This window comes from Pteropus alecto, unplaced genomic scaffold (assembly GCF_000325575.1).
Source record: "Pteropus alecto unplaced genomic scaffold, ASM32557v1 scaffold25, whole genome shotgun sequence".
Taxonomy (NCBI): domain Eukaryota; kingdom Metazoa; phylum Chordata; class Mammalia; order Chiroptera; family Pteropodidae; genus Pteropus; species Pteropus alecto.
In genome coordinates, this window is record NW_006441955.1 from 25,745,480 (window position 1) to 25,752,893 (window position 7,414).

General features: G+C 29.8%; 1 pseudogene; it reads right to left on the bottom strand.

The window, feature by feature from the left end:
* Window positions 1-313: 313 nt before the first annotated feature.
* Window positions 314-459, bottom strand: LOC102897957 (annotated as a pseudogene).
* Window positions 460-7,414: the final 6,955 nt, after the last annotated feature.

The following is a 7,414-nucleotide window of genomic DNA, read 5'->3' on the forward strand; positions in this document are numbered from 1 at the left end:
AATGACACTGATTAAATTGCATTTTACGGCCTGCAGGACTCCTTGGACCAGCGTGGTTTTCACTGTCGTCTCACCCAGCTTCTGCCTTCACCGACTCGCAAGTTCTTTTTCTTCCCCGCCAGTCAGACAGGCAGGTGGGAGAAGCAAGTGTGGCCTTCTGTTGTCAGTAGTTCTTGGATGTGAAAAGGGGCAGCACGATCATTTAAACTTGATCCAACCTCTTTGCATCTTACAAAGTTAAACAGCTAAAAGAAGTAAAACAAAAAAGCAATGCTTGTGAAATATACAGTGCATATTGGCAGTGCGTGCCTCATTACGATTCGCCTGCTTGCTTCTCCTGTTTAATCGTTTCTTTTGACAGCAGTGGATTTTTCTCTTGCGTTTCTGTCTTCTTCAATTTTTACTTATGGAATTTCTCAATCTCAGCCATATCGGGTTTGTCAGACATGGTTGCAGAGGAAGCGGAGCAAGGCCGCGAGAACGAGTGAGTCCGATCTGCTTAGTGGTGGTCGCGGAATGCCTCTTTAATCCTTCTTTAAGGGTAATTTTTGATGCTCACTCTATGTAAATAAAATAAAATAATTTTCTAGTGAGTTTTTATTTTTTGGAATGGTATGAATATTGATATTATAAAAACTAATACTAGACAAGAAAAATAACCGGGTATATAAATTCTTTAGAACGATTTGTTATATTATAATTTATCATATCATTTTCTTCTACTTAGAAAAGTTACTCCAAAGTAAAAATATAATATTGAAACCAAAATTGGATTATTAAAAAGAATAAAATCATGCTAATGTATAGTGCTATGGTGACACAAATTTCGAATGTGTTTATTTGTAGTCCATAATCCAGTTATATAGGTAACGATCCATATATTTGAAAATTGAGTTTTGCTTCCAAATAAAATAAGAGTTAGGAAATAAAAATTTGATGATGCTGTACAGATTAGATTGAACTTTTCATATACTTTAAAATTTATATAAAAAGGATTAGAAAAACAATCTGTTTATGTGGCACAACTTTAGACAGAGTACAAGACATTTAATGCTCTGGAGACTAGAGATTTGATTTACCCAATATTAAAACTGTCACTAAAGAAATCTTAACCAAAAGATTTCCGTTTTTTAAGAATTGAAACAATAAAAGTAAAATGCTTGGACTTGTGTAGGAACATATTTTAATTTTATATAAGATTTGAATTTATAATTTTGAAGTGGTAAAATTTTTAGGAGGGTAAAAATGTATACCAATGTTATAAGTCTCTTTTTCTCTGGAGTATTCCATTTATTTGAATCAAACTGTCTCAACACATTCAACTGTACATGCCTTCAAATCATCTAAAATGCTCTGGGTATACTAAGTGGCAATCAGAGTAAAGACTTTTTTTTTTATTATTGCACTGTTTATTTTAATCATTTGAATGTGTGATCAGAGTTTCCACTTGTGTTGGTTGATAAGGGAAAGTCAGTAAAATAGTATACCATAAGACAGTTAAGTATTTATCTTCCAAGATTTGCATATTTAGTAAAACTTATTATACTAAACATATTGACTCAGACTGAGTGATGAGATCTGTAGTGAAATGCACACTGCTTGTTTATATCTAGGTTGGAGTTTAGCACTTTGTAACCTGTAATTTATTTTAACCAAGAAAATAAAAGCAAAAATGTCTTGATCAATTTATCTTACTCCTGATAAGTGATGGCTGTGTTCTCTTGAATCATAGAAATGAGCCAACTGATTGTTCAAATGCACACACACTCACAAAATAATTTTAGGAGTGCTGCAGTGCATACTATTAGAAATCTATTATAAGATTATGCTAATTTTATATTGATTTCAAAGGACTTTAAAAATAAAATATATGTATTTCTGAAGTTAAAGCACAAATTCACCAAAAAATACACTCCAGTAAACAAGACAGAACATGGTTTTAAGGTCAGTGATTATTCTATCTCATTATGATTTCGTTTAGGGCATGCAAGGAAAGTCTCCCTTTAAAAGTCATCCTTTCTATTCTTCATTAAAAAAAAAGTTAACAATTAACCAAACCAAGCTTCCTGCAATTCTTATTTGGTCAAAGAATTTGGTTCTCATATAAATAGTTTCCATTTGTAAATATGTCTGATTTATTTATTTTTATTCCTACTCATAAATGAAGTAGCAGATTTTTATTTCACACAATTTAAACACTGCTTTATTCAACATAATATTATAGGCTATGGTCACATTCTCTGCTTAGACAATTGGTTTCCCTTAAGAAAAAATAAAACTCTGATCTGGAAAAGTCATTTTGAGAAGTCATTATTAGCTAGTAATTCTTTTGTAGGGATTGATTTCTCAGATTACTCATCAAGCCAACACCGAATCGTGGATAGTCTTCAGAGCCAAACAGAATTGACTTTATAGCCCAAATATGGCAAACACCAGCTCTGGGGATTTGGTTGGTCAACTGACCAAGGAGTCTTAATCTCATAATCTATAAGAAGGGAGGAAATTTTACTTACCTTTAGAATTATTTTAAGGATTAGGGATAAAATATGTCAACTAATATGTTTGATCCTCAATAAATGGCAGCTCTAAATAAATATTCACTGAGTATTTTCCCTGTTTGTTAGAATTCAAACGAGTCCCTGGACCTATAAGGGTTTGGACAAAAGTGAAAAATGAACCTGGGTGGAAGAAAGAAAAGAGTTTCTAAAAGTTCTCTTTCCAAAGAGAAGATTGACTGAAGCAGATAAAACATTATTTAAAAAAAAAATGTGTTAGATTTAAGTTTTATTGTAGTAGACTCAGCACAAAAATACCTAAGTCAATTGTGCTAAATTTTTATTGCATATGCCCATGTGGGTACCTGCTGAAATTCATAAAATCAAAAATTTGTTTATCTCAACTATAGATCCTAAAGTCTGCCTAACCATAAAGCAAGAAAACAAGAGATAAACAAAAACCAGGAGCAGGATAAAGTTGATGAAAATTAGTCAAAGTACTTAGAGCAAATGATCTGGTTGCTGCATTAGTTATATTCAGAATATTGAGTTTTGGGATTTACAGAAAGTGTCTCCTTTTCAGAACGTTTATTCTACAAGACACATTTTCATGTTGCAGAATATTAATGTTCAATTTCATTAGTATATTATAAATCTGCTTATATAAACATATAAAATTGCGCAGTTTAGCAAAGTAATGCAGTGTGATTGATCCAGGTTAAGAAAGAACACCTCATAAGCCACCTACTTAAGACCTTTAATTTTTTGGAATCTATAACCAAACTTTTATCCACTAAGTAGAATCATTAAGGGAAATTATATACCTCATGTCACACTAAAAATGCAGAAAATAGATAATTATACTGTTCATAATATATCTCAATAATTCTGTTTATATATGCTTTTCTACTAAAATTTAATGTAGTCAATTTACTGATAATTTTTAGATATATCATGGTTGATGTACACACAATTACAATGGAATTCTTAATGTTTTTAATATTAACGTATTAAAAAACAAATTTTATGTGTATATATCTAGACATATATATATTTAACATACACTTAAAACTAATAACCAAACATGTTTGGAACAATTTGTGCCACAGATGACCATGTTATTTTCCTATTTATTCTTCAACATTTATTAGACATCAACTGTATGCCAAGCAATGTTTTAAGCAATATGTTATCATTTAACTCTCAAATGCCGATGATATAGATGCTATTATAACTTTTATTTTGTAGGAATGGAAAGTGAAGTTGAGAGATGTCAAATGTCTCACCAATTCCTTATAGCTAGTCAGGATTGGTGTTTATGTAGCCTCCTTCTAGAGCCCGTATTCCTAAATAATATTCTATGCACCTTTCTGGCATTACTTCCATGGCATCCATCATACACACCTAGTGAGTATGAGAATGATATGTGGTCCACCCAGTATTCACGATTGTATTGAGAACAGCTTTTCTCATAGAATTAATACCATTATAGATAATTAAGATCGTAGGCAAACCACACAAAACTGAAGGAGTATGTAGCTTGATGAGCAGAAGGATTCTAAGAAACCATAGGTCAATAACAATAAACTTTCTCGCATTTATTTTATACAGAGCATTTAATGATATATACTGACAGTACACCAAAATGAGCTCATAAAATACCTAGTGTGATAAGATATATAAAGATATATAGGAAAAGAAAAATGAACACAGATTAATTGTTGCCAAGAAATAGTCAAAATGTGATTTTTATCTTTTGTATTTTTATAAGAATAAAAATAAATTAATTAAATCATGGTTATTTTGTTAAGAACAAAACAAATCAAATGTCAAAATATAACTCCTCTCCAAAAAAAAAGGATGATTATTGAATACTCAATGTACTTTAAAATGATGATTATTTGATAAAATATGAATGTGAGTTTTATACCCAGATTTTGAAACATATATTTATGAATTTAGAATTACACATAAGCAATGTTTCAATGTTTGTAAAACATAATTTCTCACTGCTCTTTTTTTAATCAGGATAACAAATTGAACAAAAATCACAACAATCTCTTTTTAAAAATTGCACATTATGCTGTACCTGGTTTTTATAAGTATGACAATTTTTTCAAATGTAATTTTTTAAACTATAATTTGTTTTAAATTATAGAATATGGAACATTAACTTTTTATTAAAACTATTAAAATTGCCAGAAATACTTGTATTTAGCAATAAAGATTGGAAAATAACTGCATTAGATGGATCATCATAAAGGAAACAAATTACTAAATGAAAAACTACATAAATTTTTCAGCTATGCAAGATCTAGACACTGCTTATTGTACACCATAGTTACTCTAAAGAAATATGTTTTACATTTATTTAAAGTTCATTATTGGTGAAATGAGTTATTTTAAGGTTTTTAGTATTATAAGAAGTCATATATACCATTTAGCACAGTTCCAAGTTACACTAATTTCTCTAGAGATAATTTGTTAATTATCATTTTTATTGTTTATTTATATAAACTTATTTGTAAGTTAGGAATGCCTTAGTACTTGTGCTTTGAGTATAAAATATATAGATTTTCTGTTAAAATAAATGCAGATATAAAAAATTGACATACTAATTAAAGATAATCTTACCTCAGTAAAAAAAAAAGAGCTTTTTCTTTTGAAGTTGTTTATATGTTAAATCACTTATAACAAATACACGAGATATTGAATGGGTATAGATATGAGGACTTGTGTAGAATTATTGTGAGTTAATATTTATAGACCAGTGATTGATATTTATTGAATATATGAGAATATAGTTTACATTAAGCTTTTATCTCTACATCTATAATCTACGGAAGGATTGCGGAGCAATTCTACCTCATGAACACAAAAAGATCTTAAGTGATTTCGGCAGAACTCCATTGATATGAAAAATATTGCAACCATATTTTCATGTTCAGAAGTATAGAGAAGATATATTACAAGTATATCATGCTGCAACAGATATTTACTTTCTATGAGTGTCTCCATCAATCTGAAAACACCTCGTAATTTTGAAAATTTTAAATAAACAAAATCCATAAGCAAACTCCCTCTTGACCTCTTCATTTCTGTTTTCCTCTTATCTGAAATCCATGAAAATCACATTTATTATATTTGAATCACATTGATTATAACATTCAATTAGTGTATACACCACTAAGAAAGAAAAAATGCTAATTCATGATCAAAGCTTTTGTATCACTTGGAATTTTTATTTTATGTATATTCAAAGATTTTTTACTTTTATTTTTACATTAAAATTTTTTAAAAACTATGACAAAATTCATGAAGAAATGTTAGCATGCCCAGGGATTGGTTTCTGGATTTCTCGTCTTATCTGCATTCACTCTTTTGGTGATATAATAGTGTTGTGGCTTTAAAGAAACTGACTGACAATTACCACATTTTCATTTTTCATTTGGACCTCTTTTTTGAATTCCAGGATAACCATTTACATACACGATGCATCCATTTATGTGTCTTAATGACATTTAAAAGTTAAAATACAGCTCATTCCTCTAAACCCAGCTTCTCCATATTTATTCCCATGTAAGGAAAGACCTATTTTATCTGTCCAGTAGCAGAGACCAACAAAACTTTCATTTCACACTTGACTTTTCTCTCCCATACTCTCCATTTAATGTGTAACAATTTTTTTTTTTTTATGCTTAAAAATATATTTGATGTCTGACCACTTCTCACCACATCCATCACTACCATCCTGGCTCAATTTGTGATCTTTCGTTACCTTGCTTTACTCTATTAGATACTAACAGGTGTCCTTGTCAACACTCTTGTTTCTTTACATTATTCTATTAATAAAGCCAGAGTGATCTTTTGGGAATGAAGTCATACTGTGCTGTTCCTCTTCTTAAAGTTCTCCAATGGCTTTTTATCTCATTCAGCATAAAACGTTATAGTAGCCTTAAAGGTCCCTATGATCTGCACCACCACCAAATCAACACTCAGCCTCATTGCTTCTGATAAGCCATGATTCTGATTATATTGGAAATATATTTATTTGCTATTTCTTGAAGTGTAGTTTTAATACAGTTGTTTTGGGTACCAAATTCAGTTAATTTTTAAAGGATAAAATAAAGTACACATTTAGAGATAAAAGCGGTTGTGATATATCTACTTTCTAGGTTATAAACCAAAGTAGTGAGAAAGGAAAAATAAATGCTATTTTTTTACCAGCACCATGACAAAGTATACTTTGGTGGAAAATATCAACATTGTTTATATTAACAAAATGTAGCTTAACTGCATCATGATTTAGTCATTTTGAGTAAAATTTTCTTAAGTCAGTTTTAGAAATGGAAACTCTGTGAGTCGTTATAAAGGCACATTGCTCAACTTCCAGTTTTCTAAATAAAACTATCTTCATTTTTCTATTAAATTACTTAAATACCTTCACTATAAATTTTTGGTGCTTCTGTAATTATATTTTAGTTATATTTTTACCTGTTTCATCAAAGGTAAATTAACATAGAAACAAATGTTCTTAAAATGCATTCGATTTCATGTTCTATACAATTTTAATTGTAAATAAGTGCTGGCTAAGACAGGAGTGATACATTATTTTTCTAGTTTTAAATATAAAACGTTTAATTTTGGAACTCTTTTGGCAAATAGGACTGAGCACTGAACATCATTTTCCCCAATCTCTTTAAAGAGCCACTAGAAATATGAAGATACTTGAAAGTAGTTGTTTATATTACTTTTTCTAAATTATCTTTATCATTATATATTAATCTCTTACTAACAATCATAATAAGATGAGAAAAATAGCTTTCAGGTGTCAAACATCTACTGTCATTGAGTGCTGTATGGCCATTATCAAAAACTCCAACAAATAGTAGTCAAGTAATCAAAGGGATATTATATAT